This window comes from Dasypus novemcinctus, chromosome 2 (genome assembly GCF_030445035.2).
Source record: "Dasypus novemcinctus isolate mDasNov1 chromosome 2, mDasNov1.1.hap2, whole genome shotgun sequence".
NCBI classification, from domain to species: domain Eukaryota; kingdom Metazoa; phylum Chordata; class Mammalia; order Cingulata; family Dasypodidae; genus Dasypus; species Dasypus novemcinctus.
The window spans coordinates 76,377,609-76,391,450 of NC_080674.1; the positions used below are offsets into that span (position 1 = coordinate 76,377,609).

The window sequence follows — 13,842 nt, forward strand, 5'->3', positions numbered from 1 at the left end:
TTTACTACCTCTGGGTTTCATGGCCCTCACTAAGTCTCTTAGTCAGATTCTCAAAAGAAAACGGTAACTGGCCAGCCAGTGCTCTAATTGGCTTTTTCTGAGAGTATAGTTACTATGGAATATAAGGCATTATTTGCAAGTGGGAGGCAGAATGGAAACAACAGGCATCTTTAGTACATATAATTTGCATTACAGTCGGCTTCTAGTTGGGGTGCTAGAGGGAGAGTTCCAAGGAAAAATCATTTAACATATTTGAAAATCCCATTGTCAAGCACCATACAAATATTGATTCTTTTCACATACAATCACATGATCAATATTTTAGTGGATGTATTAGACTTAATATATTTCCACCCACTAGAATGTGATTTTTTCCCCATTGCTCTAACCTTAGTTCTAGAACAGTGCTTACCACATAGAGGGTATTGAATATAATTGAGTGTATTATACCTTATATTTCAGTTAATTTAATTTAATAAGTTTACAATATGCAAGTTATTATGCTGACTACTATAGGTAGTTTTACAATAATAAAAGGTTAAAAGGTGGGGCGGGGAGGATAGTTGATCCTACCTTCAAGGACCGGCTGAGGCTTTGGGGCTCTCGCCCAGGATTGCATCCTAGAGGTGAGTGGGGTCTTGCATGGAAGGCAAGCAGCATGGGGTGTGATACCCACCATCAGGGCTGGTGGGGAGGAGACCAAGCACCTGGTGGTAGACAAGGAGATTGATAAATTCTTCAAGAAATGCAAAATGACCCCATCTCCGGAGCACCTGCATGGTCCCTTGCCTGAGCCCTTTACCAATGGAGAGAGTCAGAAGGAGAACAGAGGTGAACCTCTGGCCAAAGAAGCCTCCTGAGAACCCCAGGCCAACCCTGGCAAGGTCACTGTGACAGTGATACAAGTGAGGAAGTGAATTCCCAAGAAGCCCCAAAACACAAGACTCCACAGCACCCTCTTATACTTCTTCCTCCTCCTTTGACCCCAATATCTTTCTGGCTGTGGCCAAAGAGAGGGCGCGTCAGAAATGCAGCAGCAAACTGGGTCCCACAGATGAACTGGAGCAAGAAAAATGAACACTTCAGCAACCTCTGAGCACTTCTCCACTGGCCAACCAGGAAAGCTGGAAGGGCTAAGCTGGCTCCCCATTCTAACTTTTGTCCCTTTTCATCTTCCCCACGCGTCCTGAATTGATGTACCAATCCGCACCAGCATCTTCCTTTTTGGCGAACCTGATATTTCTACAGAGCTATGTTCTTCCCTTACTTTAGGGATAGTGACTCTTTTTCTGTCCTTCCCCAATCAAAAAGGAGACTCTGTCCCTTGCCTCTCACTGAGTGCTTCAGCCCCCAGGTGTCACCTTGACCCCTCCTGAGACATCACTGGAACCTGCCCCAAGCTAGAATTTTGGGACCAGACATTAGGTCATTTTCCCTTACAGCCTCGAACTGGGTCCAGGGCTAATCAAGGAACTCTGATTGCAGCAACCACAGCTCTGGGTGGACAGGCCATCATCCTCAGAGCTTTAGCTTAGGCATTTATTTTTGCCACTTGATTTTTTTTTTCTTTTGAAGAGTACAGAATCACAGAGTTTAGAAGGATTTTTGTTTCCTGATTTATATGATTCTTCTTAGTGATTGTATCCAGGGCATAGCAGTGGCCTCAACCTTAAGCTTTTTTGTTTCTACTCCCACCTTCTAAAGTCCCAGGCAGCATGGGGAGGGTCTCGCTTTACCTTCCCCAGGCCCAGGTCAAGCACCATAATTGTAAGGAACTCCCATAAGAAGTTCAACTGGTTCCTTCCCCCACATACCCCAAAAGAAAACAGTGTAAAAACAGTGTTATATAACTAATATCTGAACTAGTGTTTTGTAGTTTCAAAGAAGATAACTTTCACTCCTCCCACCTGATTGATAAACCTTTTTCTCTGATTCTGTTATCCTAATTCAGGATCTGTAGGCCACTTCCCCAGGTCTTTTTAGTTAAAACAGTGGCCATTTGAAATTTAAAAAACAAAGGATTGGCCCTGTTTCTTGATCTTTTTGCACCGAGTTATCCTGTAAACTATTTAATGAAGCTTATATTAAAAATATTATACTCGCACCCAAGTCTAAGAACCACAGTTTCTCGAGACAGCGGTTTAAACAGCATTGCGAAGAGCTGGTGAATCTCGTTGCGTTTGGGGGCTTGTGCCGCACCCCTCAAAGTGAATGTGGAGGTTTTACATCCCCAGCGGGCACTGCGCGTTGTTGGGAGATGCTGAGACTGCGACGTGGGTGCCTGGCACCAGGCGCACACACCCACTCCTTCCAGATCATGAAGGTAAAGGACATTACAGCCAGGTGCCGCAGGCCGTCAAGCAGTTCCAGAATTCCAAGATCAAATTCCTGCTGCCCCATCGCCTCCTGCGGTGCTAGCACAAGATGCGCTTCACCACTAAGAGGCCCAACACCTTCTAGGGGCCCCTGCCTGGGACCAGCCCCAATAAATCAGCGCACCCCACACCCCATTATAGATCTATTATGGGTTTCTCATTTTATGAATTGTCGCCATGTATAATGACATTCAGCATGTCCCCTAAAGATGAAACTCAGAAATTTTAAAGATTTAAAAACTCCTCTGCAAGTCTTTCTGCCTTTTCCAACTTAGACTGCTACTTGTCTCTGAATTTTTTTTTCTTCCTGTTTTGACTACTAGTACATCATATTAGCCTCTCTGAAAGTTCCTCTCAGGACTATTAAAGAATCATAAAAGGTTCCACCATGATGGTGATTCATACTGAGTTCAGAGTAAGCAAGCTGACGATCCTGAGTTTGAATCCTAACTGGCCTTGAGGCAGGTTAGTGTAAGGAAACACTTGGGTTACAGCTGAAGACCCGGCAGACCTGGCAGAAAACATGGTGGCAAGACCCCACCCTGGAAACCTCCAGATGGATACCAGAGACCTTGACCAGGAGATCCCATTTGGAACTCATTCTGGGCGTGTGGAGGAGAAGCCCTGTATAACCCAACACAGGCCTCCTCTTTGGGCCGGTGGGAGCTAACAGGCGGAGTTTGTAAGACAACCAATCAGAACAGCAAACAGCTGGGGCCCCTCCCCAACATAAACGTGGGTGGTAGTAAAGGTCTTAAACGCTCAACTTGGAGCCCCCAAGCATGGGACTCATCTTTAGCAAGGCCAGCATCCTTATTCTTAATAAACTCTTTATGTCCTGGCCTACCCTATGGTGTGTCCTTAAATTATTTTATGCCACATGAGCCAAGAACCTAGAACCCCAGAACCCAGAACATTCTGCTAGCAGCTTCATCAGTTATCTTTGTACGTGTGTTTAAGAAACGGCAGCTTAATAATTTATTAGCGTAACCAGTCTTTCTGTGACTACGTATTTCACAACTGTTATGCACAACTGTTATACATTTGTAAATTGATATTTGCATAAATATATCATAATGAATACTTATGTAAAATGTGCTATGTGCATCTATGACTATTTCTGACAGTGGGAACATGAGAAATATAAGGGGTTACAAGAAACTTTTGTGACATACAGAATTTTATAAAATGTCTTTGCAAATGCATTACAAACGTAGGTGTTCAACCTGTATAAAGTGAATGTAGGCATATTGAGGGGATTGCTCCCCTATGTATCTTTTGTGTTTACTTTTAAAAGAATGGTTGTATTTTACCAGTGTATAGTCAATATCTGGCTTCAAAATTAATGATTATCAGGTAGACTTAGATTTTAACAGGTATGTTAAATCACGGATTTTTTTTTGTTTTTTGTTTTGGCTATGATATGGTTTTATTATATTACCAGTAACTAGGGGTTGCCTGAATAGACAGTTATTGTTAGAGAAGTTAACATAAGATCATCTCTTCAAAAACTGAACTGTCACTTTATTTATTTTTAATTTTTTAATTTTTTTGAAATTTTTATTTTTAAATGGTAGAACATGCTTTTTCATTTGCAAAAAAGAATACTAAAAGTCAGTCATAAAATCGTCTTGAAAAAAAGCACTCTCCTTATTGATCTTTGTCCAGTTTTTGTCTGTTCTTCACATTTGAATGGTATCCATAGGCAGACAGCTGCAAAATTCCTGTCTTCTTCCTGCTTATACTGTACTATTTTCCTTCCTCGTGCCCCATTCCCTGCATTACTATTATCTATATTGGTTATATATTACTATCGTTTGTAATATGTTTCCATCTTTTTCTAGTCCCCCTTTACCCACCCCATAGCAGTTATTGACAGCAATGATGGGAAATGCATCAAATAATGAGAGGCTGGGAGAAAAACAAGCTATATTTCAGTTCTGTTTCCTGCCTCAGTATCAAGAACCCCTAAACCTCTCCCCATTTTTACAGGCCCCACAATTGCTCTTTATATCCTGTGTCAAATCTAGGCTTGATATCCTTTCCCCACATCCCATTCTCATATTTTTCTTATCTTCCTGCTGAAGAAAAAACTTAGAAAAAAATGCCTGGAGAGCATACTTTGGCAAGAGAAGCAATAATCAGCCAGTTATATCAGTAAACAATTTGTGCAACCTTGATGACCCTCCTGTTCCAGACAATGGGAACTGCCAGTTTAAAGGAATGGATCAGATTGGATCCCTGAATACGTTTTCCCAGAAATGTTATGGAAAGAAGAAAAACAAGGGGGAAACTAATGAGTAAATTGGTTAATAAGCATGGGCTCAAAGTAGGGGAATTAATTATATGATTCTAGATGGTTAGCATTAAGTTAGGTTATTCCTATTATGAAGATAGATATTAAATGGGCATTGCCAGTATTTACCTTGATCGTTTTCCTTTATCTTCGTTCTATTTCTAACCATCCCCACTCCCTTTTGTTTGACAGATTCTTTTATTATTATTAACATTAATTTTTATTACTGTTTTATGCTCATACCCCCAAATCTTACTGTATTGTTCTGATCCTTTTTTTTATATTTAGACTCACTTATGTGTTGATTTTTACCATTAACTCCACAAAGACAACTGTATTTTCTTTGGGACAGTTGGGGGAAGAGAGAGGAAGATGGGTGGAAGCACTGGTTGATACTTTCAACACACTGCATACAACTACTTAGAATGTCATATACCAATGAAAGTTCTAGCATTTGGTGATAAGACAGTCGTTTCAGAAACAGAATTTAAGGGCCACTCTTTTATCCTATTTCCTGTTAGATAAAAGAGAGCCAAGCCAAGCATATTTCAAGCGGAAATATTGTTACTGTTGAGTAAAATTGAAAACGTAGTCTGTTATCATTTATTACATCTATTTGATTTTGTGGAATTAAAAATTGTCAGGTATTCTTGGTATATCATAGGTTTCACAGTCATGGTACAAAATCCTTTAGTCTAAAAAGCTTGCAATGACCATCTATAATAGATGAATGGTGACATTAATGTCCAGACTACCTTTGCATGTTCACATTTTCTTTCCATCTTTGTTTTCAAACTTTTGCATCTCTAACTTTTAACCTTTTGTCCTGTTACATTGAGAAATTCTTGTGTTAATATTTTAAAGTCATACTATATAAAGCAATGTGGTATTTTAGGTATTGGTAGTACTAAATAATTCTCATTGTGATTTGTGTGTTTTGCTCTCGGTTTTTCTCCCCTGCCTTTTCATTGTTTCACTTTTACTATAATTTCAGATCCTCTTGTTCTTAATAAAGTAAGCTGAAATACGTTATAGAATATTCATGTTATTTTGGTGATAGTGTATGAAAATATAATTTATACTCATCCTTATTTATGGTATTTATTAAGACCTGCTGTATGATAATCCTGACTATGGCACTATAAAAATTAGATAATATAGCTGGTTTTCCATAGATTGTTTTCTATCGTTGTACTGTTTAGGAATGCAGACAATAAGTGTACAACTATACTGATATGTTTTTAACAGTTATTTATTAGTAAAGAACAACGAAAAATTTTAAATTGCTTGTCACATAGTAGGTGCTTAGTAAATGTTTACTCATGAAAGAAATATGTTCAGTTTGGTTTAACAAAAGGTTAAAGTTGAAGGGAAACTGTAGGAATTATTTTAATAAGGCCCAGGAAAAAAACCCTAGTACAGTTAAAATTAATTGGTCACCAAAGAACCAAATTCCATCATAGCTTTTTGTAAGGAGGAAATATAATTTGTTAACATCAGTCATTTTTTTATTTATTACATATTTATAAAGCATACAGTTCATCCAAAGTGCACAATCAATGGTATTTGGTATAATCACATAGTTGTGCATTCATCATCAGTCATAGTTTTAGGTTCATAGCGTGTATTATTCACTCTTTTTTTTCCCCAAATTCTACTCAATTTATTCATTTTTTAAAAAATATTACATTAAAAAAATATGAGGTCCCCATTCACCCCCACCGCCCCCACCCCACCACTCCCCCCACAGTAACACTCTCCCCCATCATCATGACACATCCATTGCATCTGGTGAGTACATCTCTGGGCATCGCTGCACCCCATGGCCTGTGGGCCACACCATAGCCCACACTCTCCCACGTTCCATCCAGTGGGCCATAGGAGGACATACAATGTCCGGCAATTGTCCCTGGAGCACCACCCAGGACAACTCCAAGTCCCGAAATGCTTCCACATCTCATCTCTTCCTCCCATTCCCCGCACCCAGCAGCCACCATGGCCACTTTCTCCACACCAATGCCACATTTTCTCGATTACTAACCACAATAGTTCATGAATAGGATATCATTAAGTCCACTCTAATCCTTACTGTATTCCTCCTTCCTGTGGACTTTGGCTTGGTTGTGTCCATTCCACATCTATGTCAAGAGGGGGTTTAGATTCCACATGGATACTGGATGCAATCCTCTTGCTTTCATTGTATGCACTCTAGGCGCCATGGTGTGGTGGTTGACATTCTTCAACTCCATGTTAGCTGAGTGGGGTAAGTCCAATAAATCAGAGTGTAGGAGCTGAAGTCTGTTGAGGCTCAGGGCCTGACTATCATATTGTCAGTCTAGAGATTCAAATCCACTAGATATATCTTAAACCCCACCAGCAACTACAATTCCAGTAAAGTAGCATGAAAGGCTTGTGAAAAGAGATCCCATCTGAATCCAGCTCCATCACGCAGAAACACCAGCTCCAAAGAAGGGCCAAATGACATGGCAGTGAACCCCATCTGCCATGACCATAGAACCTGTGGGTCTCTTTAGCCCTCAAAAGACCAATACCTGGGGTTGTATCTACTTTATCTGTCTCTGAGACTCTGCTCAGGTGTGCATAAGGGCAATCCTTCTGACAACCTCCAGACTCTTTTTTAGAGACTCATAGCCATATCAACTCATTTGTCCTTTCCATTTCCCCCTTACTTTAGGTCAAACAGCATTTTTAACTCCTGTTATTATATGTAGACAGGGATAATCTGCTAGTCCGCGTTGAACCTTTAATTCAAGGTTATTTTCTAGTTACATCATCAGCTGGTACTTGGTAGTGATCCCTCGGTGCCAGGGAGGCTCATCCCTGGGTGTCATGTCCCACGCTGGGGGGAAGGCATTGCATTTACATGCTGAGTTTGGCTTCGAGACTGGCCACATTTGAGTAACACAGAGGCTGTCAGGAGGGAACTCTTAGGCACAGTGCTGCTCTAGGCCTTGTTCTTATTTCAGGTGTATAGGCTCGCAAGCATAGTCATTAGTATCAGGGGCTCACTGTTGGACCCTCATTCCTTCCTGGTCCTTACCGTTGCACCTGGGGGACTGCTGCTGCTCCCCTAGGAACCACAGTAGAGCCCCCTCCACCCCCCCAGCCAGGAACCCAGTACTCCCCCAGCTGTTGTTTTTAATTGTTTCCACTATGGGTATATCCAAACATTTCCATGCACCCTGGACACATACCCTGTATAACTCCCTGTCAACCACATATCGCCTGTCAATAACATCCCATACCAGTATTCCTCCGCTGCCATTATTGAACCACTCTGTGATCCAAAACTTCCTGAAAAGTGAAGCCCAATATAATGTCAGTTTCCCTTACTAGTAAGATGGAATATAGCGATGAGTTTAAAGGTTAGATATAGAATACATATTGATTTGGAAAAATTCTACATCCTATCTTTTTCTTTTCTTTTTTCCTAATTATTGAGCTTCTCTTCACAAGAGCCCTAGATCACAGTAATTCATATATACAATATACAGTACTCCCACATATCCATTATAAAACCTTTCCCCTTATTATTCACTCTTTACAAAAAGCCTATAATAGACATTATCCTCAATTTACATATCAGGAAATAAAGTTCCAAGAACTTAGGTAAGTTGATAAGGTCACAGCTAATGAATTGTCTTACTGTCCAGACTTTGAATCCCTGAAGTTTGCAATGTATACTTTTTTTTTTTTTAAAGATTTATTTATTTATTTATTTATTTAATTCCCCTCCCCTCCCCCGGTTGTCTGTTTTCTGTGTCTTTTTGCTGCGTCTTTTTTTTTTTCCTTTGTCCGCTTGTTGTCGTCAGCCGCACGGAAGTGTGGGCGGCGCCATTCCTCGGCAGGCTGCTCCTTCCTTCGCGCTGGGCGGCTCTCCTTATGGGTGCACTCCTTGCGCGTGGGGCTCCCCTACGCGGGGGACACCCCTGTGTAGCACGGCACTCCTTGTGCGCATCAGCACTGCGCATGGGCCAGCTCCACACGGGTCAGGGAGGCCCAGGGCTTGAACCGCGGGCCTCCCATGTGGTAGACGGACGCCCTAACCACTGGGCCAAAGTCCGTTTCCCTGCAATGTATACTTTTAGTATATAGATAATTGATTTTTTTTTAGTTTAAAAAAAATAGATTATTGTAGTAACATATATATATATATATTTAACTTAAAGTTTGCATTTGATCCATTTTTAAGCATGCAATTTAAAGGCATTAATTAAATTTACAGTGTTGTGTTACCATCATTACCACAAACAAACTCTGTATCCAGAAGCAATAACTCCCCATATCCCTACCACCCCATCCCTGAAAGCCTCTAATTGACTTCTATCTCTATAAATTTGCTTATTCTAGATATTTCATGTAAGTGGAATCATAAAATATTTGTCCTTTTGTGTTGGCTTATTTCATTTAGCATGTTTTCAAGGTTCATCCACGTTGTACCTTCATTCCTTTTTATTGCTGAATAATATTTTATTGTATGTATATACACATTTTAATACCCATTTTTGTATGGAGATCTTTTTCATATTGAATTTTAAGAGCTCTTTATATAGAAAGGATAATTTCTCTGGATACAGAATTCTAGGTTGATGTTTATTTTCTTTCAGTACTTTGAATATTTCACTCCGCTCTCTTCTTGCCTACGTGGTTTCTGAAAAGAATCCAGTGTAAATCTAATCCTTGTTCTTCTATAGATAATGTTTTTTTTTTCCTCCTGGCTTCTTTCAAGATTTTCTCTTTGTCTTTGATTTTCTGCAGTTTGAATATGGTATGCCTAGGTGTAACTTTTTAGATATTTATCCTCTTTGATTGTTTTCAGAGCTTCCTCAATCTGTAGTTTGGTATCTTGTCAATAATTTTGGAAAATTATTAGCCATTATTATTTCAAAAATTTCTTCTGTTCCTTTTGCCGTCTTCTGATATTCCCATTATGCGTTATGTTATACCTTTTATTATTGTCTTTTGATTCTTGGATATTCTGTTTCATTGTTTTCAGACCTTTTTTTCTTTTCAGTTTCAGAAGTTTCTGTTGACATATCTTCAAGCTCAGTGATTTTTTTTCCCCCCTTGGCCATGTCCATGTATTAGTGATGAGCTCTTCAAAAGCATTCTTAGAATTGGGTATTTCCTTCCTCTCATGTCAAACACTATGACTGGACTGGAGTTGGATATTTCCCCTCCCCTAGATTGTTTAGCGTGTAGTAAAATAGTTTCCCTTGAAGGTAGGACTTTTTACAGAGAATAGAATGTTTTGGTTGTATATCAAAATTGTTACTTTTCCCCTTTGCCTGTGTAGAGCAAGATGAGTTTTCTGGGATTTTCATAGTAGGAACCTGGTGGGGCTTCTGGAGGTAAAACTCATGAGCAGTATGTCCCCTACCCCACCCCCAAGGTTTGCCTTCCCAGGAGATTTTCCTCTCTCAAGCTAACTCACACTCAGCCTCCAACAGTTTGCCAGTTACCCTTTAAGCATTCCTACCTGATCCAGCTCCAGTGGTGGTTTCTGCTCCCAAGAAGCCGTGATTCTGTGTCTTCCTCCTTCTCCAATTTGAGGCAGTATGTTACCCCATGACCTCAATTCTGGAATGGGTATAAAGAGTTACCAGTTTTCAGTTTCTCAACTTTATTCTTGTGAGGATAGAAGTGGCAGCTTCCAAGCTCTTTACACGCCAGACTGGAGCTCTTACCTCTTAATAAAGAGAAATGCTTTCTTTTGACCTTATGAGAAAGCATAGTTACATAACCAGAAACCCGATTTTAAGTCCAAAATCTAGGGTGCTTTTTTTCTTAACCCTAAGCCTTTAAGTAAGGAATTTAACACACTACAGAGTTCTAATCTCTGCTGAACTAAATGGATGCTATTTTCAGAGTCTACTTAACTCCCAATCCTTTGAGGCCTAGTCAGGAAAGTAGAAATTTTTTCAACAATTACTGATTGGAAATGAAAAAAGGAATCCCAAAAGTAAATCAAGGCAAGAGATTGATTTTCCTTTTCTTAAGAAAGTTACGGTGTCCCCTAAAGGCAGAGATACATCTTGCTTACATGTGAAGGTTGTACAATATGGCTGCATTTTTTTATAAAGGAATTTAAAATTATGTTAAAAATAAACATTTAGCAGATATTTATATATTTTTTAAATATAGATGCTAAACTAGAGTTCCTTTGATTGTCTTGAGAATAGTCTGGGATTTGAGTTAAAACCTTACTCTGAAAACTTGGTTTATTAGTAAGATTATATAAATGTGATTTTTTTTACATTAAAAATACATTCATAGTGCTTAATTAACATAAAGTATTTCTGCACATATTCTAGACAATAATATATGTGATCTCTAAATCAGTTAAGTTAAGCATATCTTGACAGTGCATTCAGAACTACAGGTAAGCATCATGAGATCCAATTCTACTTTAGATATTAATATTGAAATTTTATAGATCTAGAATGGGTTACCTTAATGTTGTATTTATTGACCTTTCATTTGAATATAAGGATCATATGAGTGGTAAAGCCTTGAAAGGCTTGAAAAATGATCTTCTCTTTTTGTTGATTCAGAAAGTTTCACAGGATCCAAAGGGTGGATATTCCTTCTGCCTTCTCTAAAGTTAAGTGGCATTTTTTATGTGTGTGGTTTTAGTTTTTTCACTTGTCATTTATCTAGTAAAAATGGTTGTTGCTGTTCTGTGATTTCTTGATTCAGTACATACTGATATTTGTAGCCTGGTCTGGGGACTTGGTCACATTTTAGAGAAATAAATAAGAATGAGAGTAAGAGGAAAGAATTCACATTTATTGTATGCTTACTGTGTGTTTACTGTGCCAGGGGCTCTTCATATATTATCAAACATTTAATCCTCATTACAACCCTAAAAAGTAAGTTTTATAGATAGGGGTACCAATATTCATAGACCTTGAAATCACATATATTGCTAAAAAAGACACAGCTAGTTAAATTTCAAAGTTTAACTTTAAACCCAGGTCTATTTGCATTATAACGTAATGCGTCTTGAAATGGAACTTTTTTTTTATTAAGACCTCAATATGTTAAAAGAAGCAGTTAGCATATTTAGACCTTGTTAAGAAAAAAAAAATATCAGTAAATCTGGACTGCTTTTTCTTTTATGCTGTAAAGCTCCTTAAACTAACAAACCACTTATTGTATAACATGATGATTTAATACATTATTCTAACTCATTTTTTAAACTGTGCTCTCTTTTTATAAACCTTCTTTTAATGTTGTTTTGGTTTCTTAGGGCTGTTGTAACAAATTAGCACAAACTAGATGGCTTAAAACAACAGAAATTGTTTTACAACTTCTGTTGTAAACTCTTACAGTTCTGGAGACTAGAGATCTGAAATCAAGGTGTCAGCAGGGCCATGCTCTCTCCAAAGGCTCTAAGGAAGAATCCTTCCTTGCCTTTCTCCTTTTTTCTGGCTCATAGATGCATCACTCCTATCTCTGCCTCCGTTTTCACATGGCCTTCTCCCCTGTGTATCTGTGTCTCTATTTCCAAATTTCCCTTCTTATAAGGTCACCTGTTATTAGGCCCACCCTAATCCAGTATGACCTCATCTTAACCTGATTACATCTACAAAGAACTGATTTCCAAATAAGGTCACATTCACAGGTTCCATCCAGGTAGACATGGATTTTTGGAGGATACTCTTCAACCAGTACAAATGTTATTGAAACATCAAAGCAATTATCACTAAAAACAAATCATTAGCCCCTTCCCTCTACCTTTTATTACATACCCCTGGGGAGAGAGGGAAGATAATTATTTTAGCTAATTTAGCGTAAATCCCAGATGCTGTCGTATGCTATTATCAGATGTTTTTCTATATCATTTTTTTTTTGGAGTTTAATATTCTTGTTTATTTATTTATTTATTTTTAAAGATTTATTTTTATTATTTAATTCCCCTCCCCTCCCCCGGTTGTCTGTTTTCTGTGTCTTTTTGCTGCGTCTTGTTTCTTTGTCCGCTTCTGTTGTCGTCAGCTGCAAGTGTAGTGTGACGCCATTCGTCAGCTGCAAGTGTAGTGCGGCGCCATTCGTCGGCAGGCTGCTCCCTCCTTTGCGCTGGGCGGCTCTCCTTATGGGTGCACTCCTTGCGCGTGGGGCTCCCCTACGTGGAGGACACCACTGCATGGCAGGGCACTCTTTGTGCGCATCAGCACTGTGCATGGGCCAGCTCCACACAGGTCAAGGAGGCCCGGGGTTTGAACCGCGGGTTTGAAGTGCCCTAACCACTGGTCCAGAGTCCGTTTTCCTATCCTTGTTTATTGTGTGGGTCTCTATCCACTGAGATAACACGCTATGACAAGATGACCACTTTCATATTCCATAGAAGTATGCCCCATGCACACTATCCCATATATCTCCCCACCCCCAACACCCTGCACCAATAGCCCTCCCCTGCCATATTTGCCAAAGAACACTCCCACCACTAATTTTTTTTTAAGATTTATTTTTTATTTATTTCTCTCCCCTTTCCCCCCCTTCCCCCTAGTTGTCTGCTCTCTGTGTTCATTTGCTGTATGTTCTGTAACCGCTTCTATCCTTATCAGCGGCACCGGGAATCTGTGTTTCTTTTTGCTGCGTCATCTTGTTGTGTCAGCTCTCCATGTGTGCGGCAGCATTCCTGGGCAGGCTGCACTTTCTTTTGCGCTGGGCGGCTCTCCTTACGGGGCGCACTCCTTGTGCGTGGGGTTCCCCTTTGGGGGGACACCCCTGCATTGGCAGGGCATTCCTTGTGTGCATCAGCACTGCACGTGGGCCAGCTCCACACGGGTCAAGGACGCCTGGGGTTTGAACCGCGGACCTCCCCTGTGGTAGGTGAACACCCTATCTGTTGGGCCAAGACCGCTTCCCACCACCATTGTAATTTTAACCACAGGCCTACAAATTCCCGGAGTTCACCTGTTCCTTCTGCCAGCCCTCTCCACAGTTCTATGGATAGTCCAGTATAGCATATTTTTAAATGTATTTTTGTAACACAATGTTAATAACATTTTCGAAATAGATTGTTAATATTTTAAAACCAAGATCCTTTTGACCAAGTCCTATCTTTTAAAAAATCAGATTATTATGGAGCTATTATGATTTGTTGTGACTGGGGGAAGATATGTGGGTGTTTTAAAACTCATTTTG

The 13,842-nt window shown here is 39.8% G+C and overlaps 1 protein-coding gene and 1 non-coding gene across 6 annotated transcripts in view; both read left to right on the top strand.

Moving 5' to 3' along the window:
• The window catches only part of POLK (DNA polymerase kappa), a 90,277-nt gene that overhangs the window by 5,690 nt on the left and 70,745 nt on the right, over nucleotides 1-13,842 (top strand). The window lies entirely within an intron of this gene.
• Nucleotides 2,099-2,230, top strand: LOC111766070 (small nucleolar RNA SNORA68). Its single transcript, XR_002798231.1, has one exon. It is a non-coding gene; the product is annotated as a small nucleolar RNA SNORA68 (small nucleolar RNA).